The sequence below is a fragment of the Pleurodeles waltl genome, chromosome 12 (genome assembly GCF_031143425.1).
Source record: "Pleurodeles waltl isolate 20211129_DDA chromosome 12, aPleWal1.hap1.20221129, whole genome shotgun sequence".
NCBI classification, from domain to species: domain Eukaryota; kingdom Metazoa; phylum Chordata; class Amphibia; order Caudata; family Salamandridae; genus Pleurodeles; species Pleurodeles waltl.
The window spans coordinates 381,420,855-381,445,370 of record NC_090451.1 but is presented as its reverse complement, the minus strand read 5'-3'; positions in this window follow the sequence as shown (position 1 = coordinate 381,445,370).

Genomic DNA, 24,516 nt, shown 5'->3' with positions numbered 1-24,516 from the left:
AAGCCTCTTTATCCACTGCACCCAGGGCCCTGAGATGACCAAAAGTCTCTATCTTTTCCCATGTCCCGAAGCAAATCACAATACAAAACAAATCCTGAGGTTAATCTTCACAAGGTCACATTTAAAATCAAGAATACTTCTTCTCTAAAAATATTACTGAGGGACTGAGGCGCAAAATAACTTCTTTCAACTATTCAACAAAAAGCTTTTCCTGGCTGGCAGCTTACCTTTCAAGAATGAAACATTAAAATTGCTTTTTTGTGTCTATTGAAGTTAGGCACAGTCAGGAGTGGAACCAATAGAAATCAAAACTTCCCTGCATATAAATCGGGATCACTCACACCTTCTACATTATACCACTACCTCCCTCATGGACATCAATCAAATCCAACATACTAAATCCAGGACTGTCCGTAAAAACATTTGTGGCATGGCATCTTATCACACGTTCTCAAATACCTTTTGTCCTTCACAGTGACCCAGTATATACCGTCAGTAAACCCCTTTAGTGCCTTAAGTTCATCTGTATTTCATATTTTAGGGCTTCCAGTATCTAAAAGACATATTAATGTGCCTTTTGAACTGATGTAATGTTTTCCGTAATTCATAAAGGAACTATCCCTACTCACAGACGGTTGAAGGGCACGTTGAGAGTCAGTATGAAGAACTATCCGTTCTGCATGTTACCTCTGTTTCCTTTATTTGACTTTCCAGATGTTGGCTTCTGCTGTGGCCTATTTTTCACGAAACAGACTTCAAGGCAATGTTTTCTCAGTTCAGAAAATAAAAATGGGCCTCGACTGTCATGAAAGCTTGCTAACATATTAACAAGTACCTCCTTATTAGTGAGAAACATCTTCAGTCCTGATGGTCACGCTACATGATGACAACAGCACATCCTTGATCAGTCAGCTCCTGCTGCACTACCATCGAAGAGTGGCTTGCTGAAGACCCATGTCTTATGTAAGTGAAAAAACTTTGCTATCAATTTGATAAAAGTAAATTTGGAAAATTCCACAAAGATCATTGTCATTGACATAATATCGAACCCAACAATATCGTGGAGCAGAAAAATGTGTACAAAAAATAATGATTACAAAAATATTGTTTTCCTATACTTAAAATGGTAAGTACAAAATCATCTGAAGAAATATGGCTTTACACTAATGTCACTAAAAACATATAAAACATTGTTTTAATACATATATAGTTTAAAAAAGTAAATCTAAACTATTTCAGTACATAACATTATTATAATGTGAACTAAATAAATGTAGATAATATTTCATACTAAATAGCAATTAATTTGTATATAATCACACACACACACACACACCTTTACAGTATATGTGTATGTTTAAATACACATATATATAATGTAACACTAGCATTAAAATTATCTATTTCACATGCTAGTAATTCTTTGTAACATTTTATAAATGTACTGATATAAACAGAATATATATATATATATATATGCATATATATATATATATACACACACAAACATATATATATATATAGTTTTATATATATATATAAATGTATATATATAAATACAATTAAAACATACACAATATTTACAAATCAACTGCAAAACTTTAAATAAATTACTAAATTAATTAAATATTTAAAAAAACTATAAATCTAAAAAAAAAATACTAAAATATTATAACAATCAAAATATATATATAGAGAGAGAAATGCTATAAAATTAAACAAATAACAAAAAATAAAAATAAAATAATATAATTAACCCCTCGGGTGCCCGGTACGAGCTGGTCTCATCGTCGGCCACAGTTGGCATGTGCCGAGGACGAGACCAGCTAGCGCTCCTCCCTGGGTCTCCCACCCACAGGGATGGAAGGGGAATTGCTTCCCCTTCCACCCAGAACCCACCCCTCGGCAATCTGCTGTGAGCGCGCCTACATCATCAAATGCTGCCGGGGACGCGCTGGAAGCCATTTGCATCCAGCGTGTTGATCAAAGAGGACCCTTTTCAGGTGAGTCCTTCTCCTGGGGGATGCTTTAGGGGGAAAACAGACTCATGGGGAAAGGAAAGAGTTTTTCCTTTTCCCCTGTGTCTGTTTTGAGTGGATTCCTGCTCCACGATCGCCGGCAAGGCAGGAATCTACCCACTTGGCACCAGGGATTTTTTTTGGGGTGTATTTGGGAGAGCAAAGCCATAGGCAAGGGTCGCTCCAGTAGGGGCAATTATGCATCTGTGTTTCGACATCCCTGGGGGCCAGATCGGCCATTTTTTCGGCCGGCCTGACCTGTGGGGAGGTCAAAACCCACTACACACCAGGGATCATGTTATTATTTATATTTTGGGGTAGCAACCCCTTGGGAAAAGAGTCGCTGCCCTGGGGGCATGATATTTTTCTATGTTTTGGCCTCTCCTGGGGCTAGATCATCCATGTTTTTGGCCGATCTGGCCCCCGGGGGGGTCAAAACCCACTAGGTCCCAGGGATTGTTGTGTTTGTGTGTGTGCTTGTGTATTTTTGGGGGGCACCCCTTGGGGGCAGATCAGACTATTTTTTTTAGGCCGTACTGCCCCCAAGGAGGGCAGAAGCCACTAAGACGCCAGGGATTTTTTTCTTTGTTATTTTTTGTGTTGGGGGCACCCCCTTTGACAAGGGTCACACCCCAAAGGAGGCACAGAACTATTGGCCATTTCTGCCCCCCATGGGGGGAGCTCGGTCTATTTTTTTAGGCCCATTTGTCCCCAAGAGGGCAGAAGCCACCAAGATGCCAGGGATTTTCTTTTCTCCTTTGTTTTTTTTTTTGTGTTGGGGGGGTGCCCCCTTTGGCAAGGGTCACCCCTAAAAGGGCGCACCTAACTGTTGGCCATTTCTGCACGCCTTGGGGGCAGATCGGCCTACTTTTTGTAGGCCCATATGCCCCCAAGGGGGGCAGAATACTCTTAGGCACCAGGGAAATTATCTAAATGCTTGCTTCCTTTGCTGTGGCTCCTTGCGGTTTTGGCAGTGGTTGACCTGCGGTTTGCATAGTTGCATGTTTTAGGTAAGTAAAAACAATTTACTTCAAAGGAGTATTGTTGCCATGCATGAATGACATGTTTGTAGGTGGTGTACAAAATGTAGGATTGTGTGTGAAATTGTCCTTAGATTTGTGCACTATGATATTTGTGTTGTCTTATGTCTAATTTGCTTTTCTTATTTCTTTTTAGTGGGATATCATTGTTGATTGCTGTGTCTGTACAGAGTAGTTGCTGGTAAGTCTGGCCTTTTCAGGTAAGTGAGTGGCATAGTTTTTGAGTACATAACTCTTCGTGATAAAGCCACACTTTGTTTGTTACTTATTTTAGACAGTGCTGGTTGTTGTTGGCGCATTTGTCAAGGTACACTTCTTGGAAAGGATCATGGCTAGCCGCACAGTGACTGCTCAGCAGGTTGTTGGCATGCTTCTTGAGTCGTCTTCTGACCATGATTATGAGACTGAGTCTGCATCTGAGGCAGAGGAGGAAGTGAGAGATTCTGGCAGTGAGTTTTCTGTCCGAGAGGAATCTTCTTATGAGTAGGCCACTCTGAGTGCAGATGAAGGGCCTGATTTAGAGGAGGACACTGATGTGCCAATAGTGCAGCAGCCTGGGGGGTTCCCATTGGAAGACCTGACACCTGGGTTGCCCCAAACATGGAGCAGCCACAGTTGCCTGCCTTTACTGGTCTCCCAGGATGCGGAGTAAATATGGATAACTTTTTGCCTGTCAATTTCTTTGAGTTGTTTATGGACGATGTATTTTTGGAAGAGATTCTTGAGCAGTCTAATTTGTATGTGGAGCGGTATTTGAGGGACAACACTGCCAGACTTAGGCCTCAGTCTAGAGCTACCCAGTGGATTCCCACAAATCTGGAAGAGATGAAAAAGTTCTTGAGTTTGACTTTTTTGATGGGGTTGATAAGGAAGCTGTCACTGGCTTCTTGTTGGTCTACTAGTTCCTTGATGGCAACAGCTATATTTCCTGCAACCATGACTCGTAATCTGTATTTGCTTCTTCTTCGGATGCTGCATTTTGTTGACAATGCTTTAGCTTTGCCATGAGATCACCCTGATTGTGACCGTCTTTTTATGATTAGGCCTGTCCTTCCTCATGTTGGAGATCGGTTTTCAGAGGTGTATGTTCCAGGCAAAGAAATAAGTGTGGATGAGTCTTTGGTCCTGTTCAAGGGGCGTTTGGTTTTTAAGCAGTACATTCCTAGGAAGAGGGCTAGGTATGGAATTAAGATATATATGCTGTCTGAAAGTAGTACATGATATGTGTATAATGTCTGGGTCTCTACTGGTCAGGTTGCGGAAGTGCACAAACCTGCGTGCAATTTGGACTACAATAAGAATATGGGTGGTGTTGATAGAGTAGATCAGAGGTTGGAACCTTACACTGCTCTTCGTAAGTCTTACGTGTGGTATAAAAAGTTAGCCATCCATTTGTTTCATTTGGCAACTTTTCATGCTTTTTTTGTGTCTAAGGATTGTTCCCCTGAGTCAAGGATGAAATCTGTTAAATCTCAGGAGTCAGTGATAGAGAGCCTTATTGTGGTGGAGCAGGCAAGAGTTCCTAGAGTAGCAGTGGTGGAGGATGTGGCTAGAGTGAAAGATCACTACTTTCCTGATCACGTTCCCCCCACTCCCAAAAAGTCTTGGCCACTAAGAAATGTAGGCCCATAATTATACTTTTTGACGCAAAACTGCGCCAACGCAGTTTTGCGTCAAAAAAATTAGCGCCGGCTAACGCCATTCTGAAGCGCCATGCGGGCGCCGTATTTATTGAATGACGTTAGCCGGCGTTAGCCGCCGGTGCCGTCTGGTGTGCGTTAAAAAAAACTACGTACACCAGGCAGCGCCGGCGTAGGGGGATATGGGGCTTGGGCGTCAAGAAATGGGGCAAGTCAGGTTGAGGCAATTTTTTCGCCTCAACCCGATTTGCGCCATTTTTTACGACTCCCAACCCCCATAGAAATGACTCCTGTCTTAGCAAAGACAGGAGTCATGCCCCCTTGCCCAATGGCCATGCCCAGGGGACTTCTGTCCCCTGGGCATGGTCATTGGGCATAGTGGCATGTAGGGGGGCACAAATCAGGCCCCCCTATGCCACAATTTTTTTTAAAAAAAATACTTACCTGAACTTACCTTAATGTCCCTGGGATGGGTCCCTCCAGCCTTGGGTGTCCTCCTGGGGTGGGCAAGGGTGACAGGGGGTGTCCCTGGGGGCATGGGAGGGCACCTCTGGGCTCCTTCAGAGCCCACAGGTCCCTTAACGCCTGCCTTTTGCAGGCGCTAAAAAACGGTGCAAAAGCGGGCGTACGTCATTTTTTTTGACCCGCCCACTCCCGGGCGTGATTTTTGCCCGGGAGTATAAATCCCACGCACATGCCTCGGAGTCGATTTTTTAGACGGGAACGCCTACCTTGCATATAATTAACGCAAAGTAGGTGTCCACGCTAAAAAATTACGCTAACTCCATGGACTTTGGCGCTAGACACGTCTAACGCCAAAGTATAAATATGGAGTTAGTTTTGCGTCGAAATTGCGTAAAAAAAAACGACGCAATTTCGGCGCAAACGGAGTATAAATATGCCCCGTAGAGTCTGTGCCCGAAGGGGTATCTGGAGAGAGAGCCAGATGTACTGCACATACTGCCCATCAAAGCCTGGGCTGTGTGTGGCTGGCCGTTTCAGGAGTTACCACACCCAGAAGAAATACTGGGAACTATGGTGAAACGAAACTGACTGTTTTATATTTTCATTTGTTCAGGTCCACGGTTGGCAGTACTGTCATGTATTTAGTTAGAGCTTTTGTGTTTGTAGCTTAGTTTTGTACTTATTTTTCATTAGTTAGTAATTTCTTTGTTAAAAAAAAAGTGATGGCGGTGTGCATGGAGTGGCGCTTGGCTGGTGGTGTGCGCGGAGTGGCGCTTCTCTTGCAGTGTGCATGGAATGGAACTTGGCTGGCAGTGTGCGTGGAGTAGCACTTGGCTGGCGGTGTAAATAGTGACTTGCTGTTAGTCACTGCAACACACTGCCTGCCAAACACCAGTCCACACACTCCCATCTGTATAAGAAAATGTTGGAGGATCCACGCAAGCCACACCTCCCTGGACTCCACAGGGTGTCTAGTTTTAAACAATGTCTGGGTTTGGAAGGTTTCCCTAGATGACCGCCGCACCGCAGACCTAAAACGCAGGTGCCAAACCTGCAAAAACAGGTAGCTTTGTCATAGATCAGTTTGATGTGTCCATGTTGTGTTTTGGAACGTTTCCTATCGCAGGCTCTAGGCCTACCCACACAAGTGAGGTGTCATTTTTATCAGGAGACTTAGGGGAATGCTGGGTGGAAGGAAATTTGTGGCTCCACTTAGATTCCGGAACTTTCCATCACAAAAATGTGAAGAAAAAGTGTTTTTTGCCAATTGTTTAGGTTTGCAAAGAATTCTGGGTAATAGAACCTAGTGATAGCCCCTACGTCACTACATCTTGGATTCCCCTAGGTGTCTAGTTTAAAAAAATGCACAGGTTTGGTAGGTTTCCCTAGATGCCAGCTGAGCTAGAAGCCAAAATCCACAGCTAGGCTCCCTGCAAAAAACAGGTTTGTTTTCTTTGAGAAAATGTGATGTGTCCATGTTGTGTTTTGGGGCATTTCCTGTTGCGGACACTAGGCTTACCCACACAAGTGAGGTACCATTTTTATCGGGAGACTTGGGGGAATGCTGAGTGGAAGTGAATTTGTGGCTCCCCTTAGATTCCAGACCTTTCCATCACCAATATGTGAAGAAAAAGTGTTTTTTTGCCAATTTTTGAGGTTTGCAAAGGATTCTTGGTAATAGAACCTAGTGGGAGCCCCACAAGTCACCCCATCCTGGATTCCCCTAGGTGTCTAGTTTTTAAAAATGCACAGGTTTGGTAGGTTTCCTTAGGTGCCGGCTGAGCTATAGGCCAAAATCCACAGCTATGCACTTTGCAAAAAAGAGGTCAGTTTTCTTTAGGAAAATGTGATGTGTCCATGTTGTGTTTTGGGGAATTTCCTGTTGTGCGCACTAGGTCTACCCACACAAGTGAGGTACCATTTTTACTGGGAGACTTGGGGGGAATGCTGGGTGGAAGGAAATATGTGGCTCCTCTTAGATTCCAAAACTTTCCATCACCAAAATGTGAAGAAAAAGTGGGTTGTTTTGCCAATTTTCGAGGCCTATCCACACAAGTGAGGTACCATTATATTGGGAGACTTGGGGGATGGCTGGGTAGAAGGAAGTTTGTGGTTCCCTTCAGATTCCAGAACTTTCCATCACCGAAATATGAGTAAAGAGTGTTTTTTTGTGTCAAATTTTGAGGTTTGCAAAGGATTCTGGGTAAGAGAACCTGGTCACCCCATCTTGAATTCCACTCGGTGTCTAGATTTCAAAACTGCACAGGTTTAGTAGGTTTCCCTAGGTGCCGGCTGAGCTAGAGGCCAAAATCCACAGCTTGACACTTTGCAAAAAACAGGTTTGTTTTCTTTGATAAAATATGATGTGTCCATGTAGTGTTTTGGGGCATTTCCTGTCACGGGCACTAGGCCTACCCACACACGTGAGGTACCATTTTTATCGGCAGACCAAGGGGAACATGGGGTGGTAGAAAATTCATACAGGGACAGTGTTCCTACACAGAAAAATGTGTGAAAATGTTATCCTTTTAGCTATATTTGAGGTTTGCAGAGGAGTCTGGGTAAAATATTTTGGGGGGATCCATGCAAGCCACACCTCCCTGGACTCCACAGGGTGTCTAGTTTCCACAGCTAGACACTTCCAAAAAAACACATCAGAATTCAATGTAAAAATGTGATGTGTCCATGATGTGTTTCCCGTTGCAGGCATTAGGCCTACCCACGCAAGTGAGGTACCATTTTTATTGGGATACTTGGGGGAACACAGAATAGTGGAACAATTGTTATTGCCCCCTGTCTTTCTCTAAATTTTTTCCTTCCAAATATAAGAGAGTGTGTAAAAAAGACATCTATTTGAGAAATGCCTGCAATTCACATGATAGTATGGGCATCTTAGAATTCAGAGATGTGCAAATAACCACTGCTTCTCAACACCTTATCTTGTAGCCATTTTAGAAATACAAAGGTTTCCTTGCTACCTATTTTTGACTCTTTATATTTTACCTAATAAATTGCTGTATACCAAGTATACAATGAAACCCCATTGCAAGGTGCAGCTCGTTCTTTGGCTCTGGGTACCTAGAGTTCTTGATGAACCTACACATATCCCCGCAACCAGAAGTGTACAGCAGACATAATAGTATATTGCTTTTGAAAATTTTACATCGCAAGAAAAAGTTACTGAGTAAAACATGAAGAAAAATGGCTGGTTTTTTCAGCTCAATTTCAATATTGTTTTATTTCAGCTGTTATTTTCTGTAGGAAAACCTTGTAGGATCTACACAAATGACCCCTTGCTGAATTCAGAATTTTGTTTACTTTTGAGAAATGTTTAGCTGTCCAGGATCCAGCATTGGTTTCACACGCATTTCTGTCACTAACTGGTAGGAGGCTAGAAGCACAAAAAATAGTAAAAATGGGGTAGTCCCAATAAAATGCCAAAAAGTTGTTTAAAAAATGTGGTTTTCTGATGCAAGTCTGCCTGTTCATGAGAGCTGGGAGGATGGTGATTTTAGCACCATAAATGCTTTGTTGATGCCATTTCCAGGGAAAAAACACCAGCCTTCTTCTGCAGCCCTTTTTTCCATAAAAAAAAATCAAAAACCTAAATGTTCAATGTATTTTGGCTAATTTCTTGGTCTCCTCCAGAGTAACCCACAAACTCTGGGTACCTCTAGAATCCCTAGGATGTTGGAAAAAAAGGAAGCAAATTTGGGGTGGGTAGCTTATGTGGACAAAAAGTTATATGGGCCTAAGTGCCAACTGCCTCAAATAGCCAAAAAAAGGCCTTGCACCTGAGGGGGAAAAGGCCTGGCAGTGAAGGGGTTAAACAATATTAAGGAAAGTATTGAAGCCTCAGAATAATGGATACATTATTCATACTGCATTTTATGCAACAGTAGTGAAAAAGTATACTTTCAGAGAGGTTAAATTTACTATTCCCACTCCAGTCTGTACAAGAGTAGGGAAAGCATTGGACTTGAGAAAGGTAAGATTTACTATTCCTACTCCAGTCTGTGCAACATTACAGAAAGAGTAGGACTCCTGGAAGGGTAAGAATTACTGTTGCCACTCCAGTCTTTTCAGCAGTATGGAAAGGGTTTGACTTCGGAGGGGTAAGGTTTACTATTGCCTCTCCAGTCTGTGAAACAGGAGGGAAAGAATAGCAATTCAGAGGGGTAAAAGTTACTATTCTCAATCCAGTGTGTACAACAGTAGGGAACATGTTGGACTTCAGATGGATTCAATTTACTATTCCCAATCCAGTATGTTGAATGGTAGGGAAAGCATTGGACATTGGAAGGTTAAGATTTACTAGTCCCACGCCAGTCTGTGTCACAGTAGGGAAAGCTTTAGACTTGGAAGGGGTAAGATTTACTATTTCCACTACAGGCTGTGCAACTGGAGGGAAAGCATTGGACTTTGGAGGATTAACATGTACTATTCTCACTCCACTCTGTGCAACAGTAGGGAAAGCATTAAACTTCAGATGGGTTAAATTATATGATTAAACAAGTTACATAATTATGAACTAGTTTAATAATTAATTATCAATAAAAAATATGTAAATACCTTACCACACTTTGGGGGTTATTCTAACTTTGGAGGAGGTGTTAATCCGTCCCAAAAGTGACGGAAAAGTGATGGATTTACCACCAGCCGTATTACGAGTCCATTATATCCTATGGAACTCGTAATACGGCTGGTGGTATATCCGTCACTTTACCGTCACTTTTGGGACGGATTAACACTCCTCCAAAGTTAGAATAACCCCCTTTATCTCCACAAATCTAGCAGCAAACACTTGAAATATAACTAAAATATATAACACAGTTAACAAAATTGATTAATAATTAATACATTAATAGTTAATTGTTAGTTATTATTAATTAAATAACCTCCCACCCTGTGCCCCTACAAACCAGTAAGCCACTGATATAACTCAAAAAATATAATTATTGCACTATTTTCATATTAATCATTCAAATATTTAATAATAAATTATTAGTTATTTGTTAATTATTACTTAACTTCCCACCCTATACTCTTAGAAATCCAGCAGCCCACACCTAATATATACCCTAAAAAGTATAATTATTACACCATTTATATAATTACTAATCATGTAATAATTAGTATTAAATTAATAAATCTACCACTTTCATATTATCACCAGGACACTGAGAACATACCCAACTTTACTTGCAGGATCCAGGATCTGGGAAAGTCATTTGTGGACTTAAGGGGACATCATTCTTGCTAAAATTGCCATTATATAAAAACAAAATTCAACTCATAAAAAAAATGAATAACTAACCCTAATTTAAACTACCACCATAATAATTAACTACCACATAACTAGTTCTCCAAGGAAACTAACCATCAAGCTGCTACTAAAAACTGCAGGCGCGCCTGGTCCTTAGTAATTAAACTCATAAGGGGACGCGTATAGGTCGATTAACCTTTTGATTCACATGGAGTATCCTAGCTACGGTGTAACCAATGTGTTCCAATAAGCAATACACAAAACCAATAGCCAGCAACAAAACAATAGTCAGTATTTAGCAACATCAACATTCTTGAATAACCACAACTCAATTTATGTTTTAACACTTTTTATTTCCCTATTAGTTACAATACTAAGTCATGAGGTTAATTCAAACATTACTCAATTCCACTCAAGATGAATTCATTGGTGACCACTAACAACATAATCCAATCAGGACTTGAGAAAACATGCATTCTAATGCTCAACATAAGCCAATAACGATGAATATGTTAACATGAATAGCAGAGTTCAGCAAATCAGTCCGTCAATCATTTGTCACTGTATATGTCAGCATCTCAGAGTAGGAACCTTACCTAACCCAGATTAGCATTAGCATGTGGGACTTCATGCAAAAACAGTTTAGAATATAATTTTGGAAAAACATCTAGCTAGGAGAAAAACTATAAAACAGCGCAATTGGTACCTAGAAAGAAAAGGCACATAAAGTCAATCAGTCATGTTGTTATAGCTACCTATCCACGGCATGGATCAGTATGGATCAGCAACAAAGTCAGTCTTCGTCTTCAGGTCATCAATTGATCAGCATCTCATCAGGCTCTCAAGCTTGAGCCCAATGATAGAATCTCAAATCTCTTCTCCCCCAATATCGCATCAATTTCGGAATAAGGGTTGAAGAATTTTCCCTCTGTCACGGCATTATATTAAAGTCACCCAGACTATCCCCAAATTCCTAATTGGAAAATTAGTCACCGGTTATGACTCTACCCAATAATTTTGGTTCTTCAAATCTATGAATTCTAGTAATAAATGGTTCTCAAGGTGTCAATTGGTTCACTGTACGATGTTCTCATCATCCGGCTCATCAGGTATCAAAAATTTTGCATCTTCTTCTCTAGTCAGTGTCTCCATTGTTCGAGTCCTGGGAAAGTACATCTTGTCTGTTTTACACAATCCTTGTTACATTTATGATTCCATCATCTCCTGTCCGTCGGTTCACACATAGGATTTTTGATGAACAGATTTTATTAAACAATAAGCAGTTCAGGGCCAGTTCAGCAGATTAGCTTCTCTACATTGCGCTAGTAATTCAGCCTCTGCATGAGGCCTGGCAAAACTAGGCCACAACTTTGGCTAAGTTAACTCTACAATATAGTGCGAAACACACGTTATATATCTCAATATGACAGGCTACTACATTATTTTAATACATTTCATACACATTATTCATTTTATTTGTACATTTGTGAATCTTGGTGACCACTCTCCGAGGGCACAGTTTCAAGTGTGCACATTAATTCTTTACAATAATTATCTTCTACATTTTATTGTTATTATTAAAAAATGCATAAACACTCATTAATATTTCTAATTAACATATCTGCTTCAACATGTCCAATGTAACTTCTCACACTTGTCAAAACACAACTCACACTTCATCCTTATGTGGGACAATTTCAAAATAGGTTATACACTAATAACTTTTGACTCTTATCAGAATCCAAGCCACACCCTAAACAAACTTAATAAAAGTGGTAAGCAAAACTGTCCTTGCAAACCCATACATTAAACAACAATGATCTTTTTAGTTACGATTCAGTCTTCTGCAGGTAAATTCAAATTAGAACACATCACACATATCTTTGCAAACGCGCTTCCTTATTCCATATGTAATTTTATTTCAATAACCCTGCAGCAAGAACACCCCGTGAATACAAGGATTAGTTTATTGAAACAAAAATATAATATTCTTTGTGATGAGCATAACAGTTGTAAAGAAATATGATTAGTGTTTCTTAACTTTGTTAGATCACAGTATACTAAAAAATATTTTTTTTGCAATATTGCTGGGTAACTAGCAGTCAGGTCCAACCTTTTTCTCAGGCCAAAAAGCAATCTTTGATTTAATCCTGTAATCCAATAATACTGGCATTGGTAGTAAAAGGAGGTTCAAATATTAGTATGCCCACCTATTCCTCCAGCCACACCTGCTCCTTTATCCAATAATTTAATGTTAGAGTAAAATAATTGGTTTGTGAAGTTTCTTGAGAAAGATGACTCCAGAAAATTAAAGAACTTCAGAGCGTAGCCCCTTTGACCAATGTCTTCAGAGGTATCAATTAGAGGTAAGAGAAATTTCCTCTCCTGACTGTTCCTTTTAATCTCAAAATCACTGCTATTACTAACCACATCTTTGTACCATGAACTCTGTAACTTGGATTCTACTGTTTTGTATTAGACTTTTATTGGGCTCTTAAAAATGAACTCTGACTAAGTCAAATGCCAGTTTAATAGTTACAATTTGTTCACAACTGAATCCAGTCTTTGAAACTAATGCAGTGTTTCGCTAGCATTCTCAAAAGAAAACTGCATTGTTACTATTTTTGACAAAAGTTATAAAAACGTATTACTACAACAAATATTACAAACCAGCAGGTGATGTAAACTGGCTTACTAGCATCTTCGTCATGAGGAATGAGAAATGCATCTATCATTTGTGCTCCCAGTATAAACTGCTATTTTTCCGACAATAAGCCCAAGCTTTGTAAAAATTGGGACACATAATTTTGCATGAAATTCTATGTAATAAGTACATACCTGGTGTTTTTCGGGAACTGACAAATTGTAGAGTTAGTATAACAAAACCATCAGAATTAGGGCCTCATTACGAGTCTGGTGGTCTAAAGACCGCCAGAGTCATGGTGGTGGTCGGATCGTCACACTCCTGGTAGTCCGACTGACAAATTAAAATCCTGGCGGTCGCACCTCAAGGTAACCGCTGCTACCACCAGGAACATAGTTCTTGGAGGGGTGGCTGTGGTTGGAGTCGTGGTCAGCCATGGCCGTGCTGATTTCAGCGCCATTGTGACGATCACGAGTCCAGTTTCTGTCAGCTTTTTCATAGCGGGGACCCTGTCATGAAAAGACTGGCAGAAAGCCAGTGTTGGGGGACACAGGGAGGCCATGATGTGGGCAGTGCAGGGAGCTCCCTGCCCAGCTCCCTCGGAATGCACACTTTCCGCTATGGCCATGAGGAGCTGAGATCAATGCCACCACACTGTTTCCAATGGGCTGACTGTCCCAAACCTCAGATTTCTGATGTTTACGCTGGTCAGCCCAGTGGAAACCTTGTAATCGCCCGGGGGGGGCATATGGGATCACCAGCTCTGCGGCGGTCTCCTCTCCATGGGACTGGTGGGACGACTGTCAGCCCACCAACATCATAATGAGGCCCTTGGTAAAGTTCTGTGTTGTGTTTACTTTTCACCTAAGCATACATCATGCTCTGTTAGTATGCAGCTGCAGACAGTGACATCTGAAGGTGGTGGGGCAAGTGAAGTGAATCCTTTGACCCAGTGACAGGCACATGAGAAACCAGCAATGTCATTAGGCTCTCCACCAAAGCACTCATCATGTTTCACTAACAGTGTTTTGTTTATAATGGACTACGACTGAGATCACTGGCTGAATGCAGTGCAAGTTTCTTACAGTGCCTGTCAGTGAGCCAAAAAGGTGTTAAAACAAATTCTCTGCTTTTCAGTCTTCGATGGCTCTATAGCCAGCTCCCCTAACCAATTCAGAAGCTTCTCTCATACCATTAATAATATTAACCAATGTTAAAGGTTTTTTTAAAAGGTTTTCTTTAATGCACAATTTTGGGTAGCAAATTATTTTGAATACTAATGGTTTAATGATTAATTATAGTCCGAAATACTGAAATAATAACATTGCATTTAAAATTATACAAGTGTGTTTATTAATTTGATTTAGTTGTGCCACATTTTCACGAAGACAAATTTTAGCTGATATAGATGCTGCTCTGATGTTCTGTTCATCTCACTTGATTTCCCCCTCCCATTCAACGTCCTCCTCCATGTCTTCTGCGCTCACGGTCTTTGAAGAGCAACAGTACACTATGACATAACTAGCTATTTTCCTTAGAGTGCATATATTAGGAATGGACACTTCTTCATGTTCCAGTTGAATCTGTTTCACAATGTTCTTCTGCTTTATTTCCAATGTGCACTGGTAAAATACATTGGTGTGTGTGTGTGTGGGCAAATGCTTAAACAATGTTTCAAATGTTTCATAAGAATGTGTTGTGGGTCTCTTGACAGCAACAGCGCAGAAGCTGCTGGAGCTATCTTAAAAGTGGGTTGGTGTTATGTGCTTTATTTGCAACGTTCTGTATTTCAATTTGCTGTAAATGTGTTATCTCTTGTAATGCCAGTGTGACTTTGCAGTTTTAGTTCATTCTGTTTGTTAGAAACATGTATAAAAACACCTGGTTTTGGGGGTGAGCCAAATTATTTTCCTTTTCCACCAGAGACTCTCTTTGATTTATTAGAGCTTTTCCCGTTTCTACTTGAGATGCTCTTGGCTTCCTTTGTGATTTTGACAGTTATAGTTTGGATGACTTGCCTTTTCTACCAGGGACTCTTGGGCATATTTACAATGAATTGGCGTAGGAAAGCGCAACAAGTCTTAATGCTGTGCTTTATGCTGCACTGCCCTATGCCAATTTGAAAGGACAGGAATGCACCGTATTTACAAGATATGGTGCATTCATGTCCTATCAGCCAGCGCCTGCACACAATTTGCTGCCTAGCTCTAAAGCAAGCACCCTTGCACCATGGTGCAAGGGTGCCTGCATTGTTGGCAGAATTGATTTTGTGCAGGAAGGGACATCTACATTCACAAGAAACAATCCATGGAGACTTTTTCTTCTTTCTGTGTGTGCTGCAGAATGCCCCACACATAGAAAGATGAAAAACGATGGAGATGGAGAAATAAATATATTTCTCCTTGTTATGCCTACTCTGGGGAGATGGGCAGTTTTGACGCATTCCCAGGCTTACAGATCCTTGCAAATCTGGGAATGCATCAAAACCCAGGGGTGTTGCGTGGAGAAACCCACTGCAAAGCCCATGGAATGCCCCCTGATGCACTGTAAGGCAATGCAGCGACTTGCTCTGTGCTGCCTTACACCATATCTACAAGGCCATGAGAAGCCACACAAAGTGGTTTTGCAAGGCCTCGTAAGTATGGGTCTGCTTTCTGTGCCATCAGAGCTTCATAAAAATGACACACCAGTGGCACAAGGGGCTTGTAAATAAGCCCCTTTGTCCGTTTCTCTAATGATTTTACTGATCATTTAGGATTTGGAATAGTTTTGATTTCTGATTTATACTCCACATTTATGTCTTAAGGACATTTAGCCTTTACTCGGTATTGTTTGATTTTGGAGATTCTGTAATAGAACCCTTTAACTTTTCCCTGTTCTACAACTCAGTTATTGAGTGGTCCCAGTTACTTACATTACTAAATTGATGTTAGGCATAATGTTTAGAAGGGCGGTAGTGTTATCTCAAGAACAAGCATGCTGGAGTGGAACTGCTTGAGGTAAATTTTGGGGTGATCTAAATTTTGGGGTGTCTTAAGGTTTGAGGTTCTGGTCCCTCACTATCATGAGAAAAGCATCAGGATTGGTTGGAGTGGGATGGCTCGGCGCTCCTAGAGACACTTGGGCCTGTTTTTGCTCTTCACCGAGATGTCTACACAGCTCGTGTTGAAAAGGTTTAAAGTGCACATGTCAGGCTGGCTGCCACAAGACAGCCGGCCAAACTGACATGTGCACTTGGAGTTACCACTATTGCCGTTTCTCCTCCCTGATGCTGCCAATCATCAGCAATGGCCCTGACCTGCCCTCACACTCAGCTCAGGCTGGTAGCACTAAAAAACAAAATGGTAATAAAATAATTTTATTTCCTTTTTATGTTTCATGTTTGCGATCCTACCAGCGTGGTGGGGGGCCAAGATCCTCTGCCCTAACGAAGGAACCACCTCTGTTGGTATGCTCCCTGAATATTGAGCCCATAATACTGGTGTGATCAAATATTGAGGACATCAATATTAAAAGGTAAGTAAATCTAGATTTTTCATAGATTCTCTATACCTCAATCCACATTTCTGTACCTACCCGGTACATATCTCTTCAAGGTACGTAGATGTGGAGTGAGGAATAGTAAATCTATACTTCCATACCTGCACTCACAATTCAATATTTTGTCCCTTGATAATCTGTCCTCAATATTCTTATGCTACGTTATTTTTGGTTCGATATTCAGTAGTGCAATTTGCTATGTTGGGTTAGCACTATTGTATCACTATTGGCATTGATAAAAGTGCCTAAAAAGGAATACGTACTATGAATCAACGTCATACTCATGTTCATAGATCTTATTACTTAACCATATTGTCATTTTAACCTTCATTTTTTGGTGAATTTCCTGGTTATTTTGCTCTCATACACCCAACTCTCACTAAGCATAGCTTCTGACCATATGCAGTAGGAGGCCGGACATATCTACCTCCTGCAGACACTGAATACCCTGGGAACCTAAGCCTCTGTGGTTGACTAATGCCCAGGTTCCTGTGCCCTGTAAAGGTGGCTGCAACATTTCTATTGATGTTGAGGCCAGCAATCAAATTGCTTGTCCCGCGGTACCAAAGCGGCTGATAGGGAAATGAATCCATATTGAACAACCATAAGGCTCTATGGCCAGATGTACAAATGCCTTTTGCATTTCTTAACGGGTTGAATCACAATTTTGGCCCACTTAGAAAGTGAGTTGTCTATGGACGATGTATTTTTGGAAGAGATTGTTGAGCAGTCTAATTTGTATGCGGAGCAGTATTTGAGGGACAACACTGCCAGACTTAGGCCTCAGTCTAGAGCTACCCAGTGGATTCCCACAAATCTGGAAGAGATGAAAAAGTTATTGGGTTTGACTTTTTTGATGGGGTTGATAAGGAAGCTGTCACCGGCTTCTTATTGGTTTACTAGTTCCTTGATGGCAACAGCTATATTTCCTGCAACCATGACTCGTAATCGGTATTTGCTTCTTCTTCGGATGCTGCATTTTGTTGACAATGCTTTAGCTTTGCCATGAGATCACCCTGATTGTGACCGTCTTTTTATGATTAGGCCTGTCCTTCATCATGTTGGAGATCGGTTTTCAGAGGTGTATGTTCCAGGCAAAGAAATAAGTGTGGATGAGTCTTTGGTCCTGTTCAAGGGGCGTTTGGTTTTTAAGCAGTACATTCCTAGGAAGAGGGCAAGGTATGGAATTAAGATATATATGCTGTCTGAAAGTAGTACATGATATGTGTATAATGTCTGGGTCTCTACTGGTCAGGTTGCGGAAGTGCACAAACCTGCGTGCAATTTGGACTACAATAAGAATATGGGTGGTGTTGATAGAGTAGATCAGAGGTTGGAACCTTACACTGCTCTTCGTAAGTCTTACATGTGGTATAAAAAGTGGGCCATCCATTTGTTTCATTTGGCAACTTTTCATGCTTTTATTGTGTCTAAGGATTGTTCCCCTGAGTCAAGGATGAAATCTGTTAAATCTCAGGAGTCAGTGATAGAGAGCCTTATTGTAGTGGAGCAGGCAAGTGTTCCTAGAGTAGCAGTGGTGGAGGATGAGGCTAGAGTGAAAGATCACTACTTTCCTGATCACGTTCCTCTCACTCCCAAAAAAGTCTTGGCCACTAAGAAATGTAGAGTCTGTGCCCGGAGGGGTATCTGGAGAGAGAGCCAGATGTACTGCACAAACTGCCCATCAAAGCCTGGGCTGTGTGTGGCTGGCTGTTTCAGGAGTTACCACACCCAGAAGAAATACTGGGAACTATGGTGAAACGAAACTGACTGTTTTATATTTTCATTTGTTCAGGTCCACGGTTGGCAGTACTGTCATGTATTTAGTTAGAGCTTTTGTGTTTGTAGCTTAGTTTTGTACTTATTTTTCATTAGTTAGTAATTTCTTTGTTGTTAAAAAAAAAGTGATGGCGGTGTGCATGGAGTGGCGCTTGGCTGGTGGTGTGCGCGTAGTGGCACTTGGCTGGCGGTGTGCGTGGCGCTTCTCTTGCAGTGTGCATGGAATGGCACTTGGCTGGCAGTGTGCGTGGAGTAGCACTTGGCTGGTGGTGTAAATAGTGACTTGCTGTTATTCACTGCAACACACTGCCTGCCAAACACCAGTCCACACACTCCCATCAGCTGGTGTGATTGCTGTATCAGGCATGTGGGCGTATGAAAGTGATGGGCCCTTGAATGGTGCTGTCTGTTGATGCAAGTGTTGTAATGTGCTGGGCCCCAGCTGGTAGCATGGATGGTCTTGTGCATGTCATGTATGAAAGGTGCATGAATGGACTGTAAAGCGGTTGGTGCCTTGACGCGGCTTTACAGCTCAAGAGCTATGAGTCATTTCTTCCGTTGTTTGGCCTTTCAGTTACTAACAGTCCATTTCATTTTTTTGAAATCTCTTGTTAATAAGATTTGGTCTACTGAACGATCGCTCACCTTCGTGCCAAATCCAAATCCAACCAGTATGTGCTGGATTTGGCACGAAGGTGAGCGATGGTTCAGTAGATCAAATCTTATTAACAGGAGATTTAAAAAAAATGAAATGCAAGTAACTGAAAGGCCAAAAATCGGCATCAATGACTCATAGCTTTTGAGCTGTAAAGCCGCGTCAAGGCGCCAACTGCTTTACAGTCCATTCATACACCTCAAATGGTAAAAATGACAAAACCTGCTCCACTGTAATCAGGCATCGCAGCACACCCGTGACATGCTAGGTGTCTCGGGTGGAACCCCGATGATGAAGCATGCCACCAACTTGGTTGGTGGGTGAGGGGTCTTTTTGACATAACCTAAGTGTGTTTTTATCACAATTTTAGTGTTTAGAACATCACAGAAGGATGTGAATACATCAAAATGATCTATTACAAAACTACCTCTTTTTCAGGGTGGGGCTGGAACTGCGTTTTTGGTCCCCGGTGCGGCGGTCATCTAGGGAAACCTACCAAAACCACACATTTTCGAAAACTAGACACCTGGAGGAGTCCAGGGAGGTGTGGCTTGCGTGGATCCTCCAACATTTTCTTACCCAGACTCCTCTGCAAAACCTCAAAATTTTCTTAAAAAAAATATTTTCCTCACTTTTCTTTGTAGGATTGCCGTAATGGCACAAATTTCCTACCACCCAGCATTCCCCTCAGCTCCCAAGTAAAATTATACCTCACTTGCATGGGTCCCGTAAGCAGAGTCAGCCTAAAAATTTATAAAAGAAAAAATTGTGCTTATCAACTCGCTGTGCTATCCTCTCAATCTCTACAAGTTTTTGGCCTTTTCCTGTTTCAGGCAGCTGGGCCACCCACACAAGTGAGGTATAATTTTTATCTGCAGACCGAGGGAAACATCGCGTGGTAGAAAATGTGTCAAGACACAGGGGGTCATTCTGACCTCGGCGGTAAAAGGCCCTTACCGCCGGTCAGAAGTCCGCCATTCTACCGCCGCGGCCGCGGTTAAACCGCCACGGTCATTCTGACCACCAACTGTGAAACCGCCAAAAACCCGACATCCAAGGAAGGCCGCCTCATCAGCGGGCCGCAGAAAACTGGAGATGACCAAACCTCCACCGTCACGCCAACACAAACACGCCCATGCCATTCTGACCCACGAATCCACGCGGCGGTCTTTCAACCGTGGTATTCCATTGGCGGTACACACCGCTGCGCTCAAAATACACACACAGCTCCAAAACACAGCCACATTGGACAATTTGAAATACACACACCTGAAACACATACAAACAACACTCCCACACATCCAATCAACTATAAAACACACACCCACATCACCCACAAACCCCCACTAGTTGGAAATCGGAGAGAAGGCGATAGAGATAGAGATAGAGAGAGCGAGCACAGCAATCGAAAACCCCAACACACACAGGAACCCAACTTCATCACCCACACCACATCTACGCACACATCACCACACATCACCACGCACATCACCATAAACACCACCCCACACCTCATCCACACCACCCCATGGCACCCCAAAGACACCCCAGGTTCTCGGACCAAGAACTCAGGGTCATGGTGGAGGAAATTATAAGGGTTGAGCCCCAGATCTTCGGCACACAGGTGCAGCACACCACTATAGCAAGGAAGGCTGAGCTATGGCAAAGGACATAGACAGGGTCAATGCTGTGGGACAGCATCCCAGAAATCGGGAAGATATCCGAAAGCGATGGAACGACCTACGGGGGAAGGTGCGCTCGATGGTGTCGCGACACAAAATCGCTGTGCAGAAGAGTGGCGGCGGACCCCCACCCACTCCACCCCAATTCACAGCATGGGAGCAAGAGGTAGTAAACATCCTGCATCCTGATGGCCTCCCTGGAGTACACGGAGGAATGGACTCTGGTAAGTCGAATCTCAACTACTTCACCCTCCCCCCAACCACCCGCATGCCAACCCCCCCCCTCACCCCCAATCTCAACCCCCCAGCACACAACCTCCCTGCCAATGTCTCACCAGCACAACCCACCCTAAACAACACCAACCCCTGAATGCCAACACAAACCATAGACAGCCACCACCAAAGCATGACCATTGCACATACCCATACACCCCCCCCCCACCACCACCCTCACAACACCTCCCACAAGGGAATGCCAGCACTGGGGGACAAGGGCACTCAAAATGCACGCCATGGCACACACAGAAACAATAACCATACTCTTTTACCCCTGCAGGGCCCGAACGCCAACACACCGCCACGGAGGGTCCAGATTTGTCCATCCCACCCCCAGAACAGGCCCCCAGTGAGGACAGCAGCTCTGTCGACCTAGAACCTGATGACCAGCCCGGACCATCGGGGACCTCTGGACAGTCGGTTCCCCACACACAGACACAGGCCACAGCAGACCCAACCCCCTCTGGGAACACCAGCACAGCTCCCACCCAGCGGGCCCATGCCTCTGTCTCCAGGACGCGTCAAGCAGCGGTGTGTCCGCCACTACAGGGCACCCAGGCTGACCCAACACCCCAACAACAACAGGGACCTGGGGCAGTGGTAGTGGGCACACCGTCCAGGGGACAGAGGCCCGGGGAAACAGGGGAACTGGGAGGGCTGCTGTGCGACAGGGGGGGGGGAGGACAGGCCCAGGGAACCGACTCTCCAAGAGGCCCTCACCACCATCATGGGAGCATACCATCACTCCCAGGAGACGATGGCGACGGTACTGGCCAGGTTCACCGAGATCCAGGCACAGCAGGAGGAACGGTACATGGGGTTCAGCAATGAACTCAGGAACATCGCTACCGCTATGGGGACCATAGTCCAGGCCCTCAACCGGATAGAAACCACATTGCGGGACCATGTGGCACCACAAAGGGCCCCTGTCACTAGCCAGGACAGGAACAGCCTACCACCTCCGCCGGCGCTAGTGGTCAGGAGGCCCCCACAGAACGACGGGCCACCAGAACCCCACCTCCTGCTGAAGAACAACCACCCCGCAAGAGGAACCTGAGATCTCACAGGAAGACAGAGTAGGATGCCAAGACCCCCGCCAGCATAAGATACCCCCTGATGTCATCCCACTGTCCCACATTGTCACCCTGTCCAACCTTGAACTGCCCCTGCTCCATCCTTCCACAGGCATATGGAAAATGCACCTGTGAAACTGAGAACTGGACTCTGCCATGGACATAACTCCACCCTCACCCATCACCGTTTTAATATCATGTACCAATATCTAGCACTAAAAATAAATCACTCATTGCACTGAAATCATTCAGGAGTCAGCCTGTATTATTTACAAATGTATAACACATTACTGATCAATAATGTTCAGTTAATTTTGTGATGACAACATACCGATGTCAATAAGCATTAGTCCATGGGCTAACCAAGCAGAAGTCACGCAGTGGGTCATACAGCACTGAAAAGGGAAGGGAAAATCAAACATCAGTTTAAAAGAACTGGGGGGAAATACACAAAGTAAAGATGCAGGTGGCTTTCAGTAAATGTTAAATGGCGTGGGTGATTCTTACCTGTGTGCTACTGAAAATACTGTTGGATAACTCTGTCCCTGTTGTCTGTGTCGTCCTCTTCGTCTTCCTCCTCTTCACTCTCCGCAGGCTCCACAGCTGCCACAACACCACCATCTGGACCATCCTCCTGCAGGAAAGGCACCTGACGTCGCAATGCCAGATTGTGAAGCATACAGCAGGCCACGATGATCTGGCACACCTTCTTTGGTGAGTACATCAGGGATCCCCCTGTCATATGCAGGCACCTAAACCTGGCCTTCAGGAGGCCAAAGGTTCTTTCTATGATCCTCCTAGTTCGCCCATGGGCCTCATTGTACCGTTCCTCTGCCCTGGTCCGGGGATTCCTCACTGGGGTCAATAGCCAAGGCAGGTTGGGGTAACCAGAGTCACCAATTAGCCACACACGTTGTCTCTGTAGCTGTTCCATCACATAAGGGATGCTGCTATTACGCATCACATACGCGTCATGCACTGACCCAGGGAACTTGGCATTTACATGGGAGATGTACTGGTCAGCCAAATAGACCACCTGGACGTTCATAGAATGGTAACTTTTCCTGTTTCTGTACACCTGCTCATCGTCTTTTGAGGGTACTAAAGCCACATGGGTCCCATCAATGGCACCAATTATGTTGGGGATATGTCCAAGGGCATAAAAATCACCCTTCACAGTGGCCAAATCAACCTCCTCAGGGAATACAATGTAGCTCCGCATGTGTTTCGTCAGGGCAGACAACACTCTAGACAAAATTTTTGAAAACATAGGCTGAGACATTCCAGATGACATGGCCACTGTTGTCTGGAATGAGCCACTTGCCAAAAAATGGAGGACTGACAGAACCTGCACTAGAGGGGGAATTCCTGTGGGTTGGCGGATGGGGGACATCAGGGCTGGCTCCAGCTGGGCACACAGTTCATGTATAGTGGCTCGGTCAAGTCGGTATCGTAGTATGATATGGTGTTCTTCCATTGTCGACAGGTCCACCAGCGGTCGGTACACGCGAGGATTCATCCTTCTCCTCGCAAGTCCCAGCGGACGGTGCCTAGGAAGGACAACATGGAGCACAGAGTCAAGCAAATCACAGGTACGTTCACCACAGCATGCATAGCACACGATTATCTATGTATTGAAAGGCGTGTATGTGTGGCAATGCAAGGCCTAGGCCTGTGTGACGCAGTACAAATTATGCCATGTGGGCCCTTGAAATGGCGGCTGCCTGACCTGTGAAGTGGGACAATGGGATGTGAGGTCAATGCGCTGGCGTGGCACACCGTGGCGGTAGGCGGTCGAAGACTGCTATACGAAGCCGCATTGGTTAACATTGAAGCCTATGGGTTTCAGGAGCCAATGACGAGGTGCGCCGGCGGTCACGGTACGCACCGCCGCGGTACGCACCGCCGCGGTACGAACCGCCGCGGGCGTGACCGCCATTTTCTATCTGCTTAATCACTCGAGACCTGATCATCCACAGGAGAGGACCTATACTGCAAGTGCTGCTGTGACCTCGGTCTGGAAGATACAATGGCTGCTGCGACTGGGGAAAGGGCCCCTGCCTTCACGTCTGAAGAGTTGGAGAAACTAGTGGATGGGGTCCTCCCCCAGTATGCGTTACTCTACGGTCCTCCAGACCAACAGGTAAGTACACTGGGTGCACATGGAATGGGCTATGCCTGTGTTGAGTGGGGTGGATGTATGATGGTGGGGTGGGGAGCGAATGAGGAGTGCAACGCACGACAGATGAGAGCATGTGCCACATGGCAAATTTGGGGAGGGGGGGGCAATCACATCTAACATGCAGATAAATGATGAATTTTCCTTTCCCACCCTGTACATGTCAAATAGGTCAGCGCCCATCAGAAAGTCGACATTTGGCGTGCCATCGCCAATGAAGTCCGGGCCCTGGGGGTCCACGTCAGACGGTGGGAGGACA